Raw genomic sequence first — 26,722 nt, 5'->3', positions numbered from 1 at the left:
CAGCTTTGCCAGCTCTGCTCTTCCCACCGCCCGCTGCTGGGCTCAGAGACAACAGGCCTGGCCGGGGGTGGGGGGGGGAAGCACAGGGAGGGGGTTCCCAAGCCCGGGCCCAGGTGCTATGTCTTTGTCTCCCCCAGGGCCTCCTCACTTCCCCCTGCCTTCCCTCCAGATCCACCTTCCCAACAGCCCCCAGGGGTGAGCCTTCTAAAACACAAGCTGAATCCTGACACTGTCTTCCTTAAGAACTTTCCATGGCTCCCCATTCCCTCGAGGCTGAGTCAAATTCCTTATGGTGGCATTCAAGGCCTTCCTACCTTCATTCCTTCATCCGTTTATTTACTCATTCATACAACAAATCTGTTTTTGAGCACCTACTGTGTGCCAGGGAGACTACCAGGTAGGGATACACGGTCAGTAAAATGAGCGAGATCCCTGCCATCGTGGAAGTGAGGAAGACACACTATAGACAATACAAATCAATCGATGCCTGATTACAATCATGACAAGGACTGGAAGGAAATGGAGAGGGTGTGTTGGCAGACATTAATTTACAGGGGGCCAGCCTACCTAGAGCGGTCAGCGTGGCTTCCCTGAGAGGACATTTTGACAGAGTCACAGACATTGATGGGGACCCACCAGTGGGGAGACAGGGATGAAGAGCTTTCCCGGGAACAGCCTGGGCCAGGACCCCAGTCTCCTGCCCTGGCCTGCTCCTCCCTCCCCACCTCCACCCCCACTCGTGTTTCCTATCTTGGCTAAAGCATCGGGCTTTGGGGCGCCTGGGTGGCTCAGTGGGTTGCGCATCCGACTCTTGATTTCGGCTCAGGTCATGATCTTGTGGGTTTGTGAGTTTGAGCCCCGCATCGGGCTCCACACGCTGACAGTGTGGCTGCTTGGAATTCTCTCTCTCTCCGTCTCTCTCTGACTCTCCCACGCATGCTGTCTCTCTCTCTCTCTCTCTCTCTCTCTCTCTCAAAGTAAATAAATACACTTAAAAAAATAGTGAAGCAGAATAAATGTATGTTTAAAAAAAAAAGTCAGGCTTATTCAAGGAAGAGACCTGTGAGTTATCACCGACTCCCCCCACCCCACCGTGCTCACCTCTCGTCAATCCAGTATTCTGTCTATTCTACCACCTACCACCGTCATCTCTCTCCTCGTTGCTACTTGGGACCCCATCATTTTCACCCCAGTCACACTTATCCATTCACTCACTAGTTCCTTTGTCCATCTGATCATGCACTGAGCGCCCCCTACGTGCTGGGCACTAGGCTGGGCTTTGTGGACACACCAGTAAGCAGGACCACCCAGTCCCTGCTGCTGGCCGAGTCCAGTTGGGGAGACAGACAAGTCCACAAGTCCACAGAAGGAGTAGGAGGACCTAATCCGGACCAGGGATGCCTAGAAGAGCTTCCAGAGAAAGTGTGGCTAAACAGAGACCCGAGGGAGAGCGAGGAATTTGCCAGACAAAGAGAGGGGGAAGGTATCCCACGCAGAGGAAAGAGCATGTGGGCAGGTCACCTGGGCAGGCGGGAAGTAGGAGACTCGGGGCCTCATCTGCAGGCTGGTGGGGAGCCACTGGGGGACTCTAACCCACCCACGGGGGCGCACACTCAGATCTGCTCCCCGACATCCAGTCTCTCCCCTTCCGTTTCACTCTCCACACTTCAGCTAGAATCATGTTTCTAAAATTGGCACGATCGTGTCCCTTCCCAGCTCTTAAAATCCTGCTCTGTCCCCAGTCTTTTAAAGTCCAAACTCTCAGCAGCAAGTCAGTCGAGGGCCTTGAAAGCGTCTTTCCAGCCTCATTTCCTATCACTCCTCCTCCCAGCCCACTCTGCTCTGCCACACCCAAACAGGTCATATCCTTTCACAGCTCTGGGCCTTTGTCCATGTAGCACATGCTTCCCTGAATGCCCTCCCCCACTTCCCCAGGTGAAGTCTTCAGGCTTTGGGGCCCAACGCAGATGTCCCTTCCTCCAAGAAGCCTCTCCTGACCGCTGTCCCCAACAAGAGTTAAGCTTCTCCTCTATGCCCCCATTATCTTAATAATGGAGAGCTAACACTCCTTTGATGCTTTCTCCTCTCTGCTCAGCTTTATAGAAGTATTTCACGTTCACAATGGTCTTTACGAAAGTATCTTATCATCAGTCCCATTTTACTCACGTGAAACTGACGCTCTGAAAGGTGAAGGGGCTGACCCAGTTTGCAAAGGTAACAGGTGACTCAAGCCCAGGCGCCTGGCTGCCACAGCTCATGTGCTTAATCCCTAGGCCACCTCACCCTCTACTAGGGTTTTCTAGCGACGTATCTGCCTCCCTTAGCAGATGAGCAGCACTTGGAGGGCACCGTCCAAGTCTGATTCATCTAGGTCCCTAGGGTCTAGCATATGTTCCCACACACAGGAGCAGGTACAAATGTGTGTAGAGTGAATAACTTTTGCCAGAAGGCTACCAGAGGGTTGTGCACGGGGCTCACAGGTTTTTGAGGGTGGATTAAACCCCTTCATCCTGAGTGGGTCTGGCTATCGTCCTGGGACAGACACCCAGTCCAGCACCTAGCTCCTGATCCAACCCCAACAAGGGTCTGGTGGTGACCTTGGGATTCCCATCCCTTAGCTAGCGGCCCCTTCAGAATCAGACAGATTCAGCTCTGAATCTCAGTTTTGCCCTTAGATATAGCTGTGCTATAAGCTGTGCTTGGGGTACCAAGCAAATGACTTTATGTCTCGAGTGTCCGTTTCTTCATCTTCAAAATGGGCTCAGTAGTGGCTGCTTTTATTTATTTATTTATTTTAGGACTTTATTTATTTATTTTTTTTATTAAAATTTTTTTTAACGTTTACTTATTTTTGAGACAGAGAAAGACAGAGCATGAATGGGGGAGGGTCAGAGAGAGAGAGGGAGACACAGAATCTGAAACAGGCTCCAGGCTCTGCACTGTCAGCACAGAGCCCGACGCGGGGCTCGAACTCGTGGACGTGAGATCATGACCTGGGCCGAAGTCGGACGCTTAACCGACTGAGCCACCCAGGCGTCCCTTTTTAAGTAATCTCTACACCCAGCGCAGGGCCCAAACTCACAACCCCAAGATCAAGAGTCATATGCTCTACTGACCGAGCCAGCCAGGCGCCCCTCAGTAGTACCTGCTTTTAAGTGTTTATTATGAAGATAGTGAATGGCAGCCATTCTTACTATTTCCCAAGTGTCCACTACGTGTGCTGTGCTGGGCTTTGTTGTTTATTCTCGAGCAGTGTGACCCTTGGGCTCAGGCAACCAGGAGGCAGGAGCCCCTGCATTTCAGAGAGCCCACTCCAGACCTCCTCTGCTGGGCCCATCCCCATAGAGTGAGGAGTCAGAGAGGCCAAGAGGCCTTGCCCACCTGAAGCCCATCTCTACCCCCTTCTAGACCACCTCTGGGTGTCCAGATCCCAGAATCTCTTGAGCTAGCTTCTGGGGCCTGGAAGGGTCCTTGCCTAATCCAAACTCGGTTGCTGGGGTAGATTTCCAGGCCTGAGGGGTGGCTGAGGGACAGCAACTTGCTGGGAGTGGGTGAATAAACCTGGAACATCTGGTGGTAGGGCAGGGAGGGGACGAGAGAGGAGAAGGGCCTCTGGTGTGCTCTCATCAGGGACTACCTTGCCTTTACCAATCTTTACAAATGCCCCAAAAGGTAAGGATTACTAGCGTCATTTTATTGTATTTAATTAATTTTATAGAACATTTAAAAAATTTTTTTATTTCAAAAAAATTTTTTTACATTTATTTATTTTGGAGAGACAGAGAACAAGTGGGGAGGGGCAGAGAGAGAAGGAGACGCAGAATTCGAAGCAGGCTCCAGGCTCTGAGCAAGAGGTCAGCACAGAGCCCGACGCGGGGCTCAAACCCACAAACCGCGAGATCATGACCTGAGCTGAAGTCGGACGCTCAACCGACTGAGCCACCCAGGCGCCCCAGAACATTTTTTAAAATATTCATTTTGAGAGAGAGAGAGTGCGTGAACAGAGAGAGGGAGAGAGAGAATTGCAAGCAGGCTCCACGCCGTCAGTGCAGACCCCTGCCCCCCCCACCACGGGGCTCCATCTCACAAACTGTGAGATCATGATCTGAGCCTAAATCGAGAGTGGGATTCTTAACTAACTAAGCCACCCAGGTGCCCCTTTTAGCACTATTTTAGAAAGAAACCAAGGCTCAGACTTAGAAGGGCGATTCCAAAGCCTGTTCGTTTTATTGGCTTTGAGGCCACAGTGCTTTATGTCCAGGTGCTTTACATCTGTCTTCTCATTTGATCCTCACAATGACCCTATGATAAAGCAATATTAGCATCCCACTTTACAGATGAGGAAACCGAGGCACAGAACGGTTACCAGACTCGTCTAAGGTCACGCAACTCATTCGCGGCAGTTGAATCTTGGCAGTCCAGCTCTTAACTTTAGGCTTTGCTGTCTATCACCATTATCAGAGTTTTCATTCAGTTCCTTAACTTGGCTAGCACCCACTCTGCCTCAGTCAGCTCTCTGAGGAATGGGATACAGTAAAAGTGCCCCCCCAGCCACCTCCACCCCCCGCCCAAGTCCGTAAAGCTACGAAGAGGTAGAAATGTGATCCAAGCTGAAGGGAAGGCCATGTGGCAGTTGCGGGGGGACTGGGGCTTAACTCCTCACCCTCTGCCCTGCAGGCCCAGGAGAGCTGGGCAGGGCCCTGGGGGCTGCTCAGAGAGGCCCCTCTGGCGACTGACTATGCGACTATGCCCTCCCTCCCAGCCTGTGGCCTGAGAAAATGGCGCTTTCTCAGGGCCATAAGCAGGGACTGCGTCCCCCCCCCCACCCACCGCCTTCCTCTCCAAGGCCCAGCTGTGGGGCGGCTGCCCAAGCTCCCGCCAGCCCCGCCTCTCCTACTCCCTGGCCAAGTTGCTGCTCTGTGGTCACCTGGACCCAATTTCCTCCTTCCTGCCTCCTCCCATCTCTGGGAAGCGCCCCTGGGCTGCCCTGCCAATTTCCAAAGGCTTCTCCCCCAGGAAGCCTTCTCTGTCCTCCCCCCACCCGCACCCCCAGGTCTCCTACCCCTCCTTGGAACACTCCAGCTCCTCTCCCTTCAGCCCCACACATAGAGAATCATTTGGACCATCAGCCCATTTTCCATTTGGTTCCTGGCTGAACATTAGGTCCCCCTGGCCAGACTGTGAGTTCTCTTCCCCAAGGCGGTTATCACATCGTGTGCTTCCCTCTCCCCCCGCGGTGCCAGGCAGGGAGGAGCCCAGAGCAGAGCTGCCCATGCCCCAGGAGCTGAACCTTGGTACTCAGAGGCCTGAAGTCAGCATCATTGTTCTTTAAGCTTTTGAGAGCAAAGCGTGCCTTTCATTTATCATTTTTTTAAACAACTGATAATCAATTTATTAAAAAGGTTGATTTAAGTATCTGCACTGGTGACTTCAGCCTCAACTCCTGGCTCAATACTGAGGGAAGTAATCCGCTTAACAATCTCAGAAGGACTGTGCAAATCAATGAGTCGCTTGTGGATGCTCATCTGAAAACGATCCCGAGTCTCAGACCCTTCACCACAAGGAGTTTTCCTTTTCTTTTTTAAAAGTTTATTTATTTATTTTGAGAGAGACAGAGACAGCACGAGTGGGGGAGGGACAGAGAGAGAGGGACAGAGAGAGAGTCCCACGCAGGCTCTGTGCTGCCAGCTGCACAAAGCCCGACACGGGGCTTGAACTCACAAAACCGGGAGATCATGATCTGAGCCGAAACCAAGAGTCGGACACTTAAACGACTGAGCCACCCAGGCACCCCAACAAGGAGTTTTTCTTGTAGTGATTCTCAGAGTCTTGGTAGGCATCCAAACTGGTCCTTTCACATTGAGAGTCTTTTCTTTTGCGCCTCTGATCAAGTCAGCAAATACCTTCTCTAAAGATTTTATGCTATGGCTGGTTAGAGTCATTCTAACTCGGCGAATCGCCACCTCTGGTTCCAAGGGTGTCTGCCCGGTATCTTTAACAGCCATGGCTGCAGCGTGGCTTCCAGAAGGACCTGTTCCTTGGCGCCGAGAGCAGCAGGGAATCAGGAGCAGGAGGGGGTCAGCCAAAACCCTGCTGTAGCTGTGACTGACTTTGTCTTCCTCAAAGAGAAAGCAAAGCACCCTTAGGTGAAGAAACCCAGAAGGTGCAGGAAAAGGAACTTGCCCGTCACCCAAAGGCCAGGCCAGTACTCAACCCAGGTCCTGTGATGCTCAGCTGCAGGTTTCTGACACTACCTGGATGGAGCTTCTAATAATCCTCCCAGGTCCTCCTTTTCAGGCAGGAGACCAAAATATTTCCCAATGATGTATTATCAGAACGAGGGTGGAGGGGATGGTTAATTCTGCCTCATATGTCGTATCTGGAAAAACCCCAAAGACATTATTCGTCCAACCTCCTTCCATATACCCCCATTTCATAAACAAGCAAACTGAGACCCCAAAAGCAGACGGGACCTCCTCGAGGTCACACCAAGCTGGGACTAGAGCTGAAACTGGGTTCCATGTCAAGTTCTCTGATGAAAAATTAGGCATCACCAACTAATTCATTCATTCAACAAAGATTTTTTTTTTTTTTTGAGAGCCTAATAATGCCAGGCTCTATGCTGGCTGCTGAGAATGTAAGGGTAAAAAAGACAGTCACAGGTGGTAGGAATAGGAGGGGGTCCTCGGACAGGAAATGTGGGGCATCGAGCTGTACATTTTGATAGGTGCACTTTTCTGAATGTGTATTTCGATTAAAACACTTTTTAAAAGACAGTCCCAGGGCGCCTGGGTGGCTCAGTCAGTTAAGCATCTGACGTTGGCTCAGGTCATGATCTCACAGTTCGTGGGTTCAAGCCCCGCGTCGGGCTCTGTGCTGATGGCTCAGAGCCTGGAGCCTGTTTCGGATTCTGTGTCTCCCTCTCTCTCTGCCCCTCCCCCGCTTGAGCTCTGTCTCTCTCTCTCTCTCTCTCTCTCTCAAAAATAAATAAGCATTTAAAAAAATAATAAAAAAATAAAAGACAGTCCCAGGGCAGGGTGCCTGGGTGGCACAGTTGGTTAGGCATCCAACTCTTGATTTCAGCTAGGCCAGGATCTCCTGGTTTGTGGGATCGAGCCCCAGGTTGGGCTCTGTGCTGTCAGTGCAGAGCCTGCTTGGGCTTCTCTCTCTCCTTCTCTCTTTCTGCCCCAACTCCACTTGTGCTCTCCCTCTTTCCCTCTCAAAGTAAATACACTTAACAAACAAATATATGTCTATATCTATCTCTATCTATATATGAGAGTCACAAGCATTGAGCTTACAGAACTACAGTACAGTAGAGGAGATGAGATGTTAACTAATTACACAAATAATTGGTTAGTTACCATTGTGACAAGTGCTACAATAAAAGTAGAGGTTGCTAAGGGCTGTGGAGTACAATAACTTGATCTAATCTGTGAGTAGTCAAGGAAGGCTTCTCGAAGGAAGTGGGGGATATGCTGAACTGTAAAGAATGAGAAGGAATGAACGGAGTGGGAGTGATTCTCAACCCCTACCTTACACGGCACAAAAACTGATTCAAGATGGGGCACCTGGCTGGCTCAGTCGGTAGAGCGTGTGACTCTTGATCTCTGGGCCACGAGTTTGAGCTTACTTAAAATGCAATAATAATTCAAGATGAATCCTGAACCTAAATGTGAAGCCTTAACACTATAAAGCTCCTAGAAGAAGATGTATGGGAATATCTCCATGATCTTGGGATCGGCAAAAATTTCTCAGGCATCAAAAACACTACACATAAAACAGAATTGTCAGGGGATGGGGAAAAGCATTCAAGGCAGAGAGAAAACTATGTGTGAAGGCCCACAGGAAGAAAGGGACAAGGTATGTTAGAAGAACTGAGAAAAGGCCAGAAGGAGTGAAGGCAGCGGGGAGTGAAGTGTGAGAAAGTCCAGGAGGAGGTACGGGGCTGACAAGTCAGGGCATTACAGGTTGGGTCAGGAGCTGGGAGTTTATCCTGAGGGTACTAGGCCGTCAGAGAAGGGTTTTTAAGTTTTCTGTTTGTTTGGCTTTGGTTTTCTTATTTTTATTTTTTAAGTTTTATTTATTTTGAGACAGAGAGAGAGTGAGGGAAGGGCAAGAGAGAGAGAATCCCAGGCAGGCTCTGTGCTGACGGCATAGAGTCCGACACGGGGCTCGAACCCACGAACCATGAGATCATGACCCGAGCCGAAGTCAGATGCTCAACCCACTGAGCCACCCAGGCGCCCCTGGTTTTTTTTTCTTTTAAGTCATCCCTACACCCAACGTGGGGCTCGAACTCAAGACCCAGAGATCAAGGGTCACATACTTTTCCGAGTGAGCCAGCCTGAGCCCCAAGATACGGGTTCTTAGTGGGGGGGAGGGGGGGTAGGAGCAGCAATTGAAGCGACAATCGGAGATAATGTGACCTTAACCGGGGTTGCAAAATCAAGTATTACTTTCTTTGAGGTGCCCAGGACTGCAAGGCACTGCCTATACAGAAGGGAGATTTAAGGAAATGCCCACCCTTTTCTCCCTGCTCAGCAACCAGGCAAGGCCAAGCTTGGATTTTCTTCCTTGCAAGTCAAGATGTAGCCTTGCAACTTGAAAAGTCACTTAATCCAGGTGGCAGGATGAGGTGGAGTGGAGGTGGGGACTTGGGGCTGTGAGGCCCTGTCCTGCCAGGCCCAGCCCTGGTCTTAGAGGAGCCGGAGTCTGCCAGCTTCCACCCACGCCCCGGTGCTTGCTATAGCCCCACCTCACGCCTGCTCAGCACCTGACCTTCTCACATCTTCTCCCTTCTCTTCCTCCCTTGGCGGAGGAAGAGCCCAGAGGTCAGGAGTTTCCTTCACCCCCTCCCTCCCACACCAACATACCTAGCGCCAGGGCCCAGCGGAGTCCAGCTGTCTCACCTCTTAGGCCTTCTCCCTGCAAGGGGCTCACTAAGGCACTGAAAGTGGTGACTCCGCTCACCCAACATTTACTGAGCACCTGCTGCATACCAGGCAGGTGCTTGAGTAAAAGGGCGTTATTTCTGGTCTCCAGGAATTCTTGGGGTAATGGGGGAAAGAGAGAGCAAAATATACAAGTGCTTTATAGAGCAACAAAGTACGAGTGTAGAAAGTGAGACTGACTTCACCTGGGGAACAGGGTGCGAATATCAAGGAAAATTTCCTCCAAGAGGTGAATGTTGAGCTGGGTCGTAAAGAATAACTAAGGCAGCGGGAAGAAATGCTCTTTGTGACATTGGAAAGCGTAAGAATGATAGTGACCATTGGGAATGTCAGGTACTGTCTTCAGCACCTTCTGTATTCATATCCTCCTTACAATGACTCCATGATGTGGGTATTGTGATTATGCCCCTTTTCCAGAGGTAGTAACTCGAGGCTTCGAAAGGGGAATTGACTTGTTTACAAACTCTTGCAGCTGATACATGGCAGAATCAAGACTCAAACGCAGGTCTGTCTGTTTCCATGCCCTTAACTTCTAGTATATAGAGTGGCTTGGGCAAAGGACATGTGGAGGAGAGGGGCTGAAGGTGAGGCTGGAAGGGTGGAGGCAGGGCTTGGTGGCAGAAACCTTGGTGCAGAGTATGGGCTTTATCCAGAGAGCAATGGGGAAGCCGTGGGAGGTTCATTAATGAAGGGGGGGATAAAGAGGGATAGCACTCACACTTTGCTTTCTGTATTTAGAGGTCCACTTTGGAGGAAGAGAAGTTAGAGACGGAGAAACCTATGCAGGGGTTGCTACAAAAATCCAAGAAAGGGGCGCCTGGCTGGCTAAGTTGGCAGAGGATGCAACTCTTGATCTCTGGGTTGTGAGTTCAAGCCCCACGTTGGGCATAGAGCTTACTTAAAAGAAAATCCTGGGCGCCTGGGTAGCTCAGTTGGTTGGGCATCTGACTTTGGCTCAGGTCATGACCTTGTGGGTTGTGAGTTCCTGCCCCATATTGGGCTTTCCACTGTCAGTGCAGAGCCCACTTTGGATTCTCTGTCCCCCTCTCTCTTCCCCTCCCCTGCTTGCTCTCTCCTTCAAAAATAAACACTTACTAAAAAAAAATTTTAAGCTTATTTACTTTGAGAGAGAGAGAGAGAGACAAAGAGAACAAGCAGGGAAGAGGCAGAGAGAAAGAGGGAGAGAGAGAATCCCAAGCAGGCTCCATGCTGTCAGTGCAGAGCCCAATGTGGAGCTCGAGCTCACAAACTGCGAGATCATGCCCTGATCCAAAAACAAGAGTCGGACGCTTAACCGACTGAGTCACCCAGGTGCCCCCAAAATAAATAAACATTAAAAAAATCCAAGGGGCGCCTGGGTGGCTCAGTCAGTTGAGCATTTGACTTTGGCTCAGGTCATGATCTCAGGGTTTGTGAGTTCGAGCCCCACATTGGGCTCTGTGCTAACAGCTCAGAGCCTGGAGCCTGCTTCAGATTCTCTCTCTCTCTCTCTCTCTCTCTCTCTCTCTGCTACCCCCTCCCCCATACCTCATGCTAGAAAGAAAGAAAGAAAGAAAGAAAGAAAGAAAGAAAGAAAGAAAGATCCAAGAAAGAGATGAGGGTTGAGGGATGGAGAAGAGGTGTACCAGGGAGAAATCAAACAGAACTTGAGGAATGATTGGAGGAGTCAAAGATGATGTCTAGGGTTTCTGGCCCAAGTATGTGCTCCAGAGGGAAGCCCAATAATTGATCTTTAACAATTCAGCTTCACCCATGGCACCTGCAAAATTCACTCCTGGAAGGCGCTTTATTCTCCTCCAAATACTCCTGTGCATTCGTCACTGTGTGTGTATTCACTCGCCCAGTATACGTGGAGCCCTACTGTCTGCTGGATGTTCTGGGAGCCGAGGAGAAGCAGGGGATTAGCTCAACCTGCCTTATTAGTAGAGTAACCATTACAGCCTGGGGTCTGGGTTTGAATCCTGGTTCTTTGTGCTCAACTTCTTTGTGCTCAAGTCCTGGCTGAGCCTCCACCTTGCTGTGACTTCGGGTAAGTCATCGAACCTCTTTGTCTCAGTTTCCTCATCTGTAAGATGGGGGAACTAACAGTACCTGTCATAGGGATTAAATGGGCTAATATGGGTAAAGTGTCTGACACCAGGTAAGCATTCGGTGTCAGCTATAACTACCGGGTTCATATTTTAGTGGGGAGACAGATCCGATCACACAGTTCATTAATTACAGCAGCGATAAATACCCTGAAGGAGCACTTGCAGTCTGGAGGTGAGGGAAGCCTCCTCAGACCGAGGGAGGGTCCCACTGGGCAGAGCTGAGTGAACTGGGGCCGGCCAGGCGAGGCATGAGGGAAAGAGGGAGGGGCATTTGAGGCAGAGGGTCTCTGAGTAGGCAGACCCTCAGGCTGAAGGAGGTGCTGAAGGGTCTGTATTTCTGTAACTCGACCTCTTTGGAGCCTCAACACATCGCTGAGAAGCAGGTCAGGCAGATACTCTGCCCCCATGTTCTGGAAAGGGCACTAAGGCCCAGAGAGGAACAGCGACTTAGCTGGTCAGTGACCAAGCCTCCTGGTTGATGCTCTGCCCCCTCCAGGGGGCTGGAGAGGACAGGCCTGAGAAGAGGCCTTTGTCCCTTTGCCCACTGGGGTGGGAGCAGCAGGAGCTGAGGCTTCAGCTGGCCACCAGCAGCTGTGGCGGCCAGAGCTGCGTTCCTTCCCCTGCCAGCGAAGCAAGTCCGGGCTCATGGCAGGGGCCGGGAACGTTCCTTTCGTCTCAAAAAAAAAAAAAAAAAAAAAAAAAAGAAAGAAAGAAAAAAAAGAAAAGAAAAGCACTTTAGTCAACATTAAGTCTTGACTTCAAAGGACACAGCTCCCAACTGTCTCCCCTAACCCTAGGTCTCTCCAACTCCCTGGGGTAAGCCCCCAGGCAGCCAAGTTTCTGGGAAAGGGAATGAGGCCTGGTCTTGGAGTCCAAAGACTTTGTGGTGAGCCCTGGCTCCGTCTCCAACTTGCTGTGTGACCTCGGGCAGGTCACCAGCCCTCTCTGGGCCTGAGTGTCCCCAGCCAAACAGGGAAGGGAGGGCCGGATGACATCAGGTGGGGTGGGGAGTCCAGCAACCGGCTCCAGCCAGCTGCAGCAGCTTTGCTGCCCTTCAAGTCAGGCACTGGGGCCTCGGGGGTCCGGAAGCTGGGGACAGGCAGCCTTTCATCTCTGCTGGCCCAGGGTCGCTGCAGGTTGGCAGGCCCCACATCCCGAGATCGCGTTTCAGGCTGGAAGGGGCCTTCCTGTGACCTCAGCCGGCCAGCCCTGCCCCTGCCCCCCTCCTCCCCATTCTCACCAGAGGGAAGCAAGCAGGCAGCATCCCGCCCAAGGTCACCGACCAGCAAGTGGCTGTCCTTCGGCCTGCCCTTCCCTCCCACCCAAGCCAGCCCCCACTGGCCTCCCACAGTAAAGCCTCAGGTCTCCTGGGCCATTAGGAATCTGCCAGGCGAGGCGTGGTCTTCTTCCTCTCTCTTGTTTCTTGGCTTGTTTTCCCGGTTCTCCAACAGCCGCCTCCTGCAAAAGCCTCCGGGTGCGTGTACAGGAACATTTTTCTTTAAAAAAAAAAAAAAAAGAAGAAGAAGAAGAAGACGAAGAAAGAGAGAGAAATGCAGCCACAGCTTGGGTAAAAAAGCAACCAACTCCTTAATCCTTCCCTGTAACCTCTGGCTCCTCAGCTGGGTTGGCTACAGCCCTTAGGAAGGAAGGCCCTGCTGGGCAGGGGCCTGGGCTTGTCTCCTGCCCACCCCCTCCTCACCCGCCTCTGTTCTCCTCCAGGGTTCCATCTCACTTCTGGAGCCTCGAGGAGACAGGCTGCGGGGTTCAGCAGGACTTAGGAGAGCATGGGGGGCTGATGGGGTAGGCTGGGGCTTCCACCCCGCTGCCCACTTGCCCACCTTCTCAGGAGGCTACGAGATCAGGATTTTTCACCCCTGGCCCATTGCTTCCGCTCTTGCTTTCACCCCTTTCTTCTGTCTCATGAATCACTGGCCTCTTCACGGCAAGTGCCCTGAACGCCATCTTCCATCCCAGTTAGTCCTTTTCTGTCCAGCACAGGGCTTGGCCCTTTCTGTGAAGGTCACACACTTCCACACTGCGAGCCTTTTTCCATCCAGATCCCACTGTGGGGGTGGCACGTAATGTCCCTGCCACGTCTTGCTCTGTCTGCAGAACACTTAATGATCTGTTGCAGCTCCAGCACCTGGGTCAGTGCTTGAAACATAGTAGGTACACGGTGTCTCTTGAATGAATGGATTCAGAGCATAAATAGGTCTCTGGAAATATTCAGAGCGATCTCACAAAAGGGACAGTTGATTATGGCACATCGCAGTTAAAACCCTTCCGTGGTGCCATCTTTTCTCTTGCCTCTGGGCCTTTGCATGCGAAATTCCCTCCGCCTTCCACACCCTTCTCCACCTCTCACCTGGATGACTCCCTCTGGCCTGCCACCTGTCAGATTACCCAATGAGCAGAGCCAACATGTGTTTGGGGCCCCAGCAGAGCAGGGGCACTACAAATACTATTTTTTAAAATCTTACTTTACAAAACGAATCTGATGTTTGATAATTTAAAAAACACATTTGAGTTGCACTCATGAGAAAAATTAGAACTTTACTGGGGCTCCTTACTCTTCAGTTTATAGTTTGCATTGTTTTTGTGTTGCATTCATATACGGGCTGTTGTGGAGGTAGGTGATATAATTTGGCTCTGCTCTTTAAGGCTCAGCCTAGACATCAGCTCCCCCACCAGGAAGCCTTCATTGGTCCCTCCACAGGTTTAGGTCTTTTTTTTTTTTTTTTTTGGTAGTCTCAAAGCCCCTCTGGATTTTTCTCGAATATGGGTATTTTTGCTTTACTTGCTTTCTCTCCTCCCCAGCACCAAGTCTGTAAGCATCTTGAGCGCCCAGTTAATATCTTTCCACCTCTATTCCTGCAGCATATAGTACGGGGCCTGGCATAGAACTGACCCCCCAGATATGTTACTCTCTAGCCTTTATTTATCCAATCCCCTTTGCAGGGTCTGCATTACATGTCATATTCTATATTCTTACTTTATACCCTGTCTGAGGAACTCCTACTCACCCTGCAAGACCCCACTCAAATGACCTCTCTTCTATAAACCTGCCCCAATCCCTCAATCGTGTTAGGTTGAGCGTAGGCTTTTCGGAGGTCACACCTCCTGTTGCAATTGGCGTCTTCCTCTTTTATTGCACTTTTTATGTACTTTCTAAGTTAAATGTTTTTTGACATTTATTTTTGAGAGAGAGAGAGAGAGTGTGTGCACATGAGTAGGGCAGTGGGGGCGTGGCAGAGAGAGGGAGACAGAGGATCCAAAGCAGGCTCCATGCTGTGGACACAGAGCCCTACGTGGGGCTTGAACTCATGAACCCTGAGATCATGACCTGAGCCGAAATCCAGGGGCGGCTGCTTACCTGACTGAACCACCCAGGCGGCCCACGTATGTATTTTCTCCCTCATCAGGGTGGGGTGGGGGGGGGGAGCCATGCAGAAACAGAGACTAGGTGGATTGATCAGTGGTCCTTAGTGCCCTGCATCGGCCTGGCCAGAGGACAGGGCAATGTATGCTCTTTAAACGAACAGACTGGAAGATGTCACAAAGGAGGGAAAATTCAGGCAAGATCTCGAATGTGGGAGGAGAGGAATAACATGTACTCACTGAGGGCATCGAGTCCGTGCAGATAAAAACAAATTACGGCGACGATAATCCCGACAACCAGTACTGAGCGCACCGTAGTGTGGTGGGTAGGAACGGGGATTAAGCTCTGCCTCTTACTGGCCGTGTGACCTTGGACAAGTTATATTATCTCTCTGTGCCTCAGTTTCCTCATCTGTCAAAAGGAACAAAATGGGCTAACACACGCAAGGTGCTGAGGGCTGTGCCGGACATACATGGACACTTGGGAGTTTGCGGTCACCTGTAATCTCCATTGCTGAGCACCTCGGATGTGCCAGGCACTTTCACCTGGCACCTCTACTTAGCCCTCACAGCAGCCTGAGAGGCAGGGTTGTTGTGTCCTTTCACAAAGAAGGGAGGTGTGTGGGGGCCAAAGGTTCTGGCTGAGGCCATTCACTGGGTAAGTGACAGGAATGGGATTTGAACCCAGGTCTCTCTGGCCTGCTGCCCACCCGTGTTCCTTGACTGTGGCACCTGCCTGCAGGAGGAGGGGGAGGAAGAGAAGATGGCACAGTGGGAAGGCAGGGAGGCTTCACTGAGCTGGGGCCTCCGGAGCAGAGCGGCAGGCGTTTTTCTAGAGCTTTCATTTCCGTCTGCCTCTTCTGAGCAGGTGAAAAACCCCACAGAGGGCCCTTCACTGAGTCCTCCTCCTTTTCCTCCCCCTCCCGGTGCTGCCTCATCCCCCACGCTGGGAGGGGGGAGGTCAGGCATGCAGAGTGGGAGATGTAGGGGAGGGGAGTGAGGAGGTGGGGGAGCATCATTCCAGATCCTTTCCCTCCAGCACCCCCCCTTTCCCCATCGCAGGCACTCCAGGAGGAGAGAGCATTCCAGGTGGAAGGAATGGCAAATGCAAAGGCTGTGGATTAAGGATGTGGAGGCGGGGAAAGCCTGCTAGCTTGGCTGGAACCGAGGTTCGGGGGCCCCCTGGGATTGCTCAGTGGAGAGGAACTTGTTTGAAGAGAGGGAGGGAGAGACAGAGAGGAAGAGAGAGAGAGAGAGAGAGAGAGAGAGAGAGAGAGAGAGAAAGAGAGAGAGAGAGAGAGAGATGGACCCAGCGAGAGCTGAGGATGCTAGAGGTAGGGTAGCGGCTGGAGACTGTCCTGGGCTCTAAACACAGTACTCTCCACTCTCTTCCCTTCAAACAGGGGTGGTGAAAAGGGGTCACTGTGATTCTTCATGGTCCCTGTGCTTTATTTCTCCCCCCTGGAATCCCTTAAGACACTGTGCTCTGTCGGCTCTGTTCCAGGAATTGATTCATGGCTTTTTATGCATTCCCTCAATGTGTTTTCTATCCAGCTCTACGAAATCAGTATTATTCACTCCATTGTATAGATGAGAAAACTGAGGCTCAGCCAGGTTTTATAACTTGCTCAAGATCACACGGGGCATAAAAGGCAGATCTGGGACTCAAACCCAGGACTATCTCCAGAGATGGCAATTTCGCCTGCTATACTGGTTTCGGCTCCCCGGGGTGCTTCCATCCCCATAGCAACAACAAGGAGAGGCACTCCTGTGCTGACAGCACTTCATAGTTTATGCAGGCCTTATTTTTTCTGCTCCTCACAACAGCCCTGTAGCAGAGCTGCGATCATCCCTACTTCGTAGATAAGGAAACTGAGACTCAGGCACGGGATGTGACTTGGCCAAGACTGCAGAGCCATTAAGTGGCAAAGTTGGGACTCAGATCCAGTTCTAGTGACTCTAAATGTCTCGTTGCTTTCCCTTGCAGAGTAAGAGGGTCCACTCCCTGCTCTTATCTGCCTCAGGGGGCAGGGAACAAACAGGCAGGGGTTACTTTTCAGAACTGGTGGGAAAGGCACGGGTTTGGCCTTCACAACCTGGGGACTTGGTTACCGGCAGTGAGTAATTTCATCCCTCCGGGTGATAACTCTAACTGCTCGGTGGAAAAGGGAGAGCTTGCTCCTCAAGAGCAGTTAAGCCCTCTCAGAGGCTGGGTTCAAATGCCAGCTGTGCTGCTTCCTGACTGGGTGGCCTTGGGCAAGTCATTTAACGTCTCCACACTTCCTTTATCTCATTTGTAAAATGAGGGTAATAACAGGACCTCACTCATAGGACTACTACGAGGATTTATGAGTTAATGCGTGTATACCACTTAGCACATGTCTGACACATAGTAAATGGTATGTGCAATGTTAGCACTTATTAATATTACTATTAAAGTGCTCAGCACCATGCCCTCGGAAAGCAACTTGTCTACGTCCATTGCCTAAAAGGAGAAACTATGCCTCCTGTCGCCAGACAACCTTAAGCAAAGCTCCAGAATCTTACCTAGTGCAGGTAGTAACGCTGATATCGACAACAACAATTACTATTAAATGACTAATAAAGTTACTGTTAAAGTCAACGATACTATTAAAGTTAACATTCAAGCGGCTTACTATGTGCTAATCACTGTGCTAAGTGCTTTGCATTTATTATTTCATTTAACTTTCACAGCTTTGGGAAATAAAAACAGTTACCTCAGTTTTACAGATCGGGAAACTGAGGCTCAGAGAGGTGAAGTCTCTTGCTCAAGGTCACACTGCTAGGAAGTGGTACAGCCATGATTTGATCCGGGCTTGCCTGGCTTCAAAGTCTTCCAAAACAGTTAAGGTCAGATGAGAACTGGCCCAGTGTATAGACACTTGTATCAGCTCTCTCCCAAACTTATCTGCTGGATCTGATGCCTCAGGCTCATTTCCTTCCATTCTGGGGAAGAACAAGCACCTTTTATGGAGTACCTTCTATATGCCACAACACTTCATTTTTATTTTTTTTTAAAGTTTTTATATATTTATTTTCAGAGAGAGAGAGTACAAGCAGGGGAGAGCCAGAGAGAGAGAGAGAGAGAGAGAGAGAGAGAGAGAGAGAATCCCAAGCAGGCTCCACACTGACAGCATGAAGCCTGATGTGGGGCTCGAACTCATGAACTGTGAGATCATGACCTGAGTGAAACCAAGAGTTGGACACTTAACCAACTGAGCCACCCTGGTGCCCTTTTTATTTTTTTTTTTAATTTTTAATTTTATTTATTATTTTTGAGAGACAGAGCAGGGGTAGGGGCAGAGAGAGAAAGGGAGAGACAGAATCTGAAGCAGGCTCCGGGCTCTGAGCTGTCAGCACAGAGCCCGATGTGGGGGCTTGAACCCACGAACTGTGAGATCATGATTGGAGCTGAAGTCAGATGCTTAACCAACTGAGCCAAGCCAGGCGCCCCTATGCCACAACACTCTATATACATTTCCATATTGAATCCTCACCCTTACCTGTTGACCCTTTATTATTATCCCCCTTGCTTAGAAAAGTAGATGAGACACAGAGAGGTGTGGTGACCGGTCAAGGTCACACAGCCCGAGGTGAGATGGCAGAGCCAGGATTCAAACCCAGGTGGGCTGGCCTCAAAGCTTGCATTCAGGGACTACCAGAAAAGTACAGAGACCCTTGGAAAACAGCCTCACTTTCAAAGCCAGGTTCTCTCCCCTGTAACACTTCATTTGTTCGGGACCCTGCATGAACTCTGCCCTCCTCCCCCATTGCCACCTATCCCAATTGGCCTAGATGCCTTCCACACCCTTTCTCTTGGCCTGCAACACTTCTTCCAACCACCTGCTGCCTAGTTAACCCCCATTCATCAATTCACCTGAGATATCACCTCTTCAGAAAGTCTCCTCTGTCCCCACCCCATCCCAACATTTACCTCATCAGCACACTGTACTTTGCCTTCTTGTTCCTTATCACAGTTTCTAACTGTATTTTGATTCGTCTGGTCATTTAATGACTTACTCACTTCCTCACTAAACTCTAAGCTCCATGAGGCTCTGTCTGTTTTGCCCACCATTGTAGCTGCATCACTGGTAGGCTGCCTATACATGGTTGGTGCTTAGTAATTTTAAAAAAAAATTTTTTTTAACATTTATTTATTTTTGAGAGAGAGAGAGAGAGCATGAACAGGGGAGGGTCAGAGAAAGAGGGAGACACAGAATCTGAAACAGGCTCCAGGCTCTGAGCTGTCAGCATAGAGCCCGACGTGGGGCTTGAACCCACGGACTGCGAGATCATGACCTGAGCCGAAGTCGGCCGCTTAACCGACTGAGCCACCCAGGTGCCCCGGTGCTTAGTAATTTTAAGTAAGCTCTACGTCCAACATGGGGCTTGAACTCACTGACCCAGAGATCAAGAGTCGCAAACTCTACCTACTGAGCCAGCCAGGAGCCCTGGTGCTTAATAATTTTTTATTGGATAGATGAATCCATGAATGAATAGACAGGTACTTTACACACATGACTCATTAATTCCACAATTAACTCATTGAATCCTCACAACGGCCCTGTTGTCCCTATTTATTTATTTATATTTTTAACTGTGATGTGGATATATTTATATAATTTTTTTTTTTTTTTTTTTTTTTTAGCAGTGATGTCTGTTGTCCCCATTTTAGAGAAGACATAGATGAGGCTCAGCGAGCTAGAAAGTGCTAGATCTTGGATTCAATCTCAGGTCAGGCTGCCCCCAAACCATTGACTTCTGTACAGCACCTGCTGCCTCCCAGCAACCAATGGCCACAGTCACGATTTAAATAGTCATTGGGTGTCAGAAAATAGTCATTGGTTGTCAGACCACAAGTCCCAATTTGCGCCTGGAGGTCACTGACTCAGCAGCACTGAGGCTCTGTCAGCACCACGCACGCACTTGGTGGTCTCTGCCCTTCTAAAGTCTTAGGCTGCTTCCCCTCCCTCTCCCATCTTGGCTTCCTTCCTTTCCAGAGAGGGAAAAGGACTAGGAATTGCAGCCAAGGCAGCTCTTCTGGGAAAAACAATCCTGCAATGAAAAGAGCCCTGTTCTGAGAGCAGAGAGACCTGCATTTAAGTCTTGGCGTGGAAGCTGCCCTGCTGAGGGCCCACAATGGTGTCATTGCCCCTCTGTGTCCTTGTCTGGGATTCTGTCTGGGTTGCTGACCCACCTGCCATCCCCTACTCACCTCCTGATTCCTAGGACCCTAGAAACAGCTGGGGCCTATGGTGACCAGAGAGATGGGGGGCTGGCCTGTCACCCTCATGACACTCTCTGTTATGCTAACGGGTTGGTGGAAGTAAGGCTTTCTCAGGGGCCTGGAAGGAGAAGCACAGAAATGGAAGACAAAAGATACAGATTTGAGTCCCAGGGTTGTTTCAAATTCCCCGGGGGGCGACCCTGGGTAAGTCATGGAGTTCTTGGTTTTCTCTTCTGCAGAACGAGGACAGAGGACAGTATCTGCCTGACAGAGTTGCTCTAGAGAACTGAATGAGAGATCTTCGCTAACATGTGAATTTGTCACATTGCTATCCAGCTGCAGCCTTTTACAATCAACAAGGCGCACATATACCCAACTCAGGAATGTAGCCTCAACAAACGCCAAGACATGAGGCAGACATGACCGTTTCTATTTTGCAGAAGGACAAACTGAGGCCCAGATAAGTTCAGGGAGTTGTCTGAGGTCGCAGAATGAGACGGCGGCCGAGCCAGGGTCCCGCTCACCTGACCCCGGCCTTCCAGAACCACCTGCCTGTCCCAAGACGCCAGGCCTCGCCCCGGAAGGATCTTTTAGCAGCCGGCTGGAGCCTATGACTCACTCTCCCCTTCCTACTTTCAGTGGGGCCTGAGAGCCGGAGGGAAGGGACAAAACTATCTGCAGTTTGAGGGGTGTCCTCTGAAAGTTCATGGGTTTGTCCCCTTCTTTCCACCAAAAATCCTGGTTCTTTGAACTCTAACAAGAAGAACTCCTCTTTCAATACACTTTGTACGAGTTTCTACACTTTCTTAAGTGGGGTTTTCCTACCCCGAATTTAGGAGTTGATTCAGTTTCATCTCCACCCCTACTCCACTTGGTTTGCTCCCCCGCTGTTTACTCCGATTGCGGAAGTAGCTCGGGTGGAGCTCCCCAGAAGGTACCCTTGAGTACGTCTTTTGCGTATCTATTTAACTGGCACTCCACTCAGGCCAATGGAATGCCCGGAAGCCCCAGCAGGGTGGGGCAGAGAGCCAATCAGGGCCGCTGGCGGGGTGGGGCTGCGTCCCAGGGCGGGGAATCGCGTAATGGCGGACGCGGGCCGGGCGAGCGCGGCTGGGGGCGTAGAGCGCTGAGGGGGGTCTGGCTGTGTGGCGTCCCGGGAGGCGGCCAGCGGGAACGGACCCCGCGCGGAGAAGGGCGGCTGGCCGGGCCCTCTGTCGCTGAGGGCGGCCGCGCGACACCAGGTGAGCAACAAGTCCCCGCGGTCGGGCCCCGCCGTGAGGCGCCGGGCCGGGCCGCCACCCTCCCCCCACCTCCCCGCCCCGAGCCTCGCAGGGTCCTGAGGGAGTGGATGGCGTGCCTCTTGCCGCGGACCGGCAGTGGCCGGGCGAGCGGTCAGCGCGGGTAGCGTCTTCCTCTTCAGTCCCCTCCCCAGGGAGGAGGTGTCCTGGCGATCCCCTCGGAGACTTTGAGGGGCCCGCGAATCTGTGAGGCTGCGAAAGTGCCCCCAGCCTGATCTGGCGCTGCCACCGACTCGCTGTGTCACCTTGGGCAAGTCACTTTCTTCTCTGGGCCTCAGTTTACCTATTTGTAAAACGAAGGCTTTGCAGGCAGTTGTACATGAGTTGGATCTCAGATGTCTGATATCTTGGGCAAGTTCTTCCCCGGGCGGAGCTTCGGTTTCCATCTTCCGGCTATGAAAGAATTGAGGCGCTCTTTGAGACCCCTGGCCTAAGTTGAAGAGAGGAGTGTGTGTGTGTGTGCGTGCGTGTGCGCGCGCACGCACGGGATGGTTCTGCACGGTAGAGAGGAGAGTTGACTGAAGGGGCTCTTCCACGAAGTCTCTGGATGGACCCCACACGATGATAAGGTGGAGTCCGGCTGTCTTGGTGCTCCAGGATCCTAGAGCCTCAGAGATGGTGCAATTTTACACACTGGTGTTCCATAGCATCAGAGGAGAGGAAGGCATCCTTGGAACCTCTTGGGGCAATGAGTGAAATTTAGGCCCAAAAGAATTCAGGAGGGTTAGGAGTAGGGCCGAGAGCATGTATGGCGCTCCTACTATGTGCCAGCCCTTGTTTAGGCTTATGTTATTTAATTTTTACAGCCACTGTTGAGAGTTTACACATAGGAAACTAAGTTTCGGAGGAATTAAGTAACTTGTCCAAGGTCACGCGGTAAGGTACAGAGCTTATCAACCGTAAGGTATTGTCTTTGAGAATCGCTGGGCAAGGGGGAAGTCATTGTCCACTTAAAAAGAAGTTTGCTCTGTCACAAATAGGGGGAGGGGTCTGGTCCCAGACACTTCAATTGACTTCTGGCTTGGAGACAGGCTGGGTCTTGATCCCTGGATGGCTAATTATAAGTACATTCCCTTTCTTCAGTCTGTGAGTTTCTAAACTCAATTTCTAAATGGTAAAAGTCGTTTTGAAGTGTTTGAGAATCCCAAAGAACTCAGTTTGAATCCTGACTGGGTGGCCTGTAGAAGTTCACCAACTGTTGGTGTATAGACTTGGTTCTTGGTTCAGGGTAGTGCCAGCCAGGTAATTTTTTCTCCTTTTTGACTAAGAAGGCTAAATTTTCTTGGGATAAGAGAAATTTCCTGTTTGTTCAAATTTCTTTGGATTCCTGGAATGAAAGTTTCAGTAGCCCGCCTCTCGTGAAACATAATGTTCCTTCCTTTCTGTGTGTTCTCTGTTAGATAACTTCTAGGTGAGTGAAGACTGTGGACCTGGAGTGAGAGACTGGTAGTTAGATACTATAAATTGTAGCCCTTAATTTTTCCATGCTTCAGCTCTTGGTTAATCAAAATGGTAGGACCGGCAGTGTGTATTGTTCTCTGTGTCAATGGTAGGGAAGAAAATTGGAAGAGGAAGTTGCTGAGAAAGAGGGCGTTTCTTAGCAGTGGAGCCAATATGTATTTCTTTGTTTGAAATTCTAAAACCAGAAAAGCAGCAACTGAAGGAGGAAGGAAGGAAAGATCTGTGAAACTCTTCTTCCAGTTCAGATATCCTTAAGAGCTGTTCCTGTTGCTGCCCCTGCCCAAGGAGCTGCTCTCACAGAAAAAGTCAATTGTAATTTGTTCAAAGTTGAGAAATTGTATTCTAGAATGAAATAATTTTAAATCTGAAACCCTCTGAGATAAATTTCTTAAAAATCAGAACATTTTACTGAGTACGTTATCAGTGGATGATTCTTTTACCCAACTTAATTACTAATTGCAGTTTAATTTCAGTCTAAGAAGAATTGAACTAGATACTGGATGATGTAAATATCACCACCACTTGAGAAAACACGTAATGGTGTGTTCAAGTTTTGACATTTGTTGAAAGTATTTTTAATGCTTTGTTTTACAGGATTGTGTATGTGTGAATAGGTGTTGTTAAGGCAGTGAATTTATTGTACGTGAAGATCTACCTTCATTTTCTGTATTAGTTATATGTTCTGTATAAGACTTAGTCCTAAATTAGCATGTCAGTCCATAGTATCTTGGGGCCAAAAAAAAGTTCCTGGGGGTGCCTGATAGCTCATTTGGCTAGGTGTCCTACTCTTGATTTTGGCTCAGGTCATGATCTCACCGCTTAGGGCTCTCCTGACAGTGAGGAGTCTGCTTGGGATTCTCTCTCCCTCTGTCTCTGTCCCTTCCCTGCTTGCATGTTCTTTCTCTCTCTCTCTCTCTCTCTCTCTCTCTCTCTCTCTCAAATCAATACACTTGAAAAAAATTCTTGCGGCCAGATTTTTTTTAAATTTAGAATTTTGGGGATTTTAGGAAAGGAATATGGTACATGTACTGTGTGTTATGTAACATCCCAGAGAGGTCTGGGGCAGTACTTTGTAATCAAACACATTACCATTTCTGTAGTGAAATGTACTGGTATAAGTAAATAGTATAAATAGGTTCATGTCATTTCATGTCAGATTTTACCACCAAATGGATAATGACAAACTTGTTTTTACAGCCTTTTAGATTTTGGAATTGAAGTTAAGGGATTGTGGACCTGTATGGATAAAATTTATAAGATGAGGAGGATAATTACAAGGAAAAGTATTGTAAACCAAACTAATTTCAAAGCCATGGGTCCTAAAAACAGTACTACATGGAAGACAATTTTTGTTTGTATGCTTTTTTCATGTAATATTCTTATTCTACTTACTATATGCCAATGTACATTTTTCCTTAAGTACCAAGATTTACCTTTTAAAACCCTCATTGATCCCTGGTTTAGATGTTTGAATGACACCCTAACCCTCTTTTTTTTTTTTTTTTGAGAGAGAGAGAGAGCACAAAACAGAGGGAGAGAGAGAATCTTAAGCAGGCTTCATGCCCAACTCAGAGCCCGATGATGGGCTCAATGTCACAACCCTGACATCATGACCTGAGCCGAACTTGAAGCGTAATCTATAGGGTGTTGTGCTCATTAGTTTTTGTGTAGCAGTTAAGAGAACTGTACCTTTGGGGCACCTGGGTGGCTCAGTTGGTTGAGCGTCCCAACTAGATTTCGGCTCAGGTCATGATCTCACAGTTTGGTATGAGTTTGAGCCCCAGGTTGGGTTCTGCGCTGGCAGTGTGGTGCCTGCTTGGGATTCTCTCTCTGCCTCTCCCCTGCATGTGCATTCTCTCTCTTTCTGAAAATAAATAAATAAATAAACTTTAAAAAAAGAGAGACTCGTACCTTTTTTCTGTGTAATTCAGAGAAAGACTAATCAAGTGAGGATATTTATATTCATATTTGCAGAATGTAAAGTTCATGCTCTCTTCAGGATAGTCTTTAATATGAGGTTATCACTGCTGGGTAGGATGCTGAGTAGGATTTAGGTTAAGAAAAAAAAAATTTTTTTTTTTTTTTTAAGTAAGTTCTGCATCCAACACAGGGCTTGAATTCATGACTTCAAGATCAAGAGTCACATACTCTACTGACAGAAAATTTTTTATTTTTTCGGGAGTCCGGCTGCCTCAGTGGAGAGCATGTGACTCTTGGGGGTGTGAGTTCAAGCCCTACTTTGGGAGTAGAGTTTACTTAACAGTATTTCTTATTTTTTATTTTTGAAGCTTCCACAATTTGAACATCCTGGTAAGGAGTTTACTAAAATCTATTTTTAATTTAGAATATTTAAAAAAATTTAGAATATTTTTATTTTAAGCATGTGCTATATGAGAAATTTGAATTTACCAGCCTTATGAATTTGGATGATTTCTTTAAATGGCCAAGGACCTCTAGGAACAAATTATAAAAACTCTATTCTTTACTCTTCCTGGGTGCTTCAGCTATAAAGTGAGGTGGACTGGTGTTGTTGGAGGTTAAAGAATTATTTCTTCTCTTTAAAAGCAGCTCCATGGGGCGCGTGGGTGGCTCAGTTAGTTTAGCATCCCACTCCTGATCTCAGCTCAGGTCTTGATCTCAGCGTCATGAGTTTGGGCCCTGTGTTTGGGCTCTGCTCTGGGCATGAAGCCTACTTAAAAAATTTTGAGAGAATCTGGCCATCAGGATATCCCGTAGCCTGCTGTTTTGTGGTCTTCATTCATCTTTCTACTTGGGGTCTCTCCATAGTTCCTGAGAATGGTACTTTCACTGTCTGGGAGAGTGAATGGGTGCAGAACAGTGTATCAGGAGTTGCAGGTAGATTCGGTGTATGACTGGACTAGGCAGTAGGAGCAGTTCTTTTCCTGACTACCCCAGTTTTTTCTATTTCATAAGCACTGCTAGTATTGTAAAAGGATTACAACTGGTGGACTAATATCCTATTCTAAATTACTCTGTTGTGATTGTGGATAAGCTCTTCAAGACAGGAACTGTGACTTGTACTTCTTTTGTATTCTGTAGTGCATCAAACTTGTTTTGCATTAGAATTTACCATTAAAACATATTCATATCTGGGTTGGGAGCTCTGATGTCGGAACACAACCAAGGTTGAGAACCATTGACTTCAGCACATTGTAGGTGCTCAATAAATTTATGTTGGTTACTTTGCTAGGGCTCCTGGCATGCATTGGATGGGGTGGAAGAGGACCCAGATTTTTTCATAAAGTAAAATCGCTTTCCAAGAAACTGACACAGTTGGCAGATCTGGACCCATAGTCAGTTCATTGCTAGTTACTCTGCCACATCACCACCCTGATTTTGTGACTTAGGCAGGATGGGATACGGGCAACTGAAAGTTTTGTTTATTTCTTGGGTAGTGGCCTTACTGAGTATGATTGATTAAGATGACAGTTGCTAAACTGAAGACAGGTAGAAAATGCAATAATTGTTTGGGGTTTGGGTAAGGGAGGTGGGCTGCTGGGCACCAGGGATGCCAAGAGAAAAAATGAAAGGTTGTAATTTGACTGGGTCTCCAACACATAACACAATGTATGGAACATAATTAGCGTTCGATAGCTTTTTTGTTGACTGAAGAAATGAATGGCTCTTTGTTTGGAAAGAGGCTTATATGCTGTGAAATAAGATACTTCCTACTCTTCCTTCTGAACTGAGCTAAGATGTCATCTCTTCCATGAAGCCTTCCCAGGAAAAATTGAGTGACTCCTTTATATGTTTTCTCCTTTGTCAAAACATTTATCAGATTGTCAAATCTGATATTAGACAAATTACAAAACTCTTCTCCCTGCCTGTCCATGAGCTCCTTAAGAACAGGACTGAATTTTCTTTTTTTTTTTTTTTTTCTTAATGTTTATTTGAGAGAGAGAGAATCCCAAGCAGGCTCCAAGCTCTGAGCTGTCAGCACAGAGCCCGATGCGGGGCTCGAACCCACGAACCATGAGATCATGACCTGAGCCGAAGTCAGACACTTAACTGACTCAGCCATCCAGGCGCCCCTGAATTGTTCATTTTTATTAGGCTGATGCCCAATACGCAGTAAAGGCGTAGATGCTAATAATGCTTAAACCGTGGCCTCTGTCTTCTATTTCATTCTTGTAGCTTCACTTTCTTCCAATTCATAGTCTTTTCAGTTCAGATCAGCAAATATTTATTTATTGAATGTCTTCTGAGAGGTAGGTCTTTCTTAGGCCTTAGGGTAGGGTTTCTCAGCCTTGGGTACTGTTGACATTTTGGGCT

At 48.9% G+C, this 26,722-nt stretch overlaps 1 protein-coding gene across 2 annotated transcripts in view; it reads left to right on the top strand.

Moving 5' to 3' along the window:
- Positions 1–20,715: 20,715 nt before the first annotated feature.
- Positions 20,716–26,722, top strand: part of WASF2 (WASP family member 2) — a 72,536-nt gene continuing 66,529 nt past the window's right edge. The window contains exon 1 of one of the 2 annotated variants that reach the window (XM_015075066.3): positions 20,716–20,911. The gene's annotated coding sequence lies outside the window, so the exon portion shown is untranslated. Of the gene's footprint in view, positions 20,912–20,980; positions 21,219–26,722 lie in introns of those variants that run through there. The other variant, XM_027059947.2, reaches the window with a different exon arrangement.

This window comes from Acinonyx jubatus, chromosome C1, assembly GCF_027475565.1.
Source record: "Acinonyx jubatus isolate Ajub_Pintada_27869175 chromosome C1, VMU_Ajub_asm_v1.0, whole genome shotgun sequence".
In the NCBI taxonomy this organism is placed as follows: Eukaryota; Metazoa; Chordata; class Mammalia; order Carnivora; family Felidae; genus Acinonyx; species Acinonyx jubatus.
This window is presented reverse-complemented; position numbering and strand designations above follow the sequence as displayed.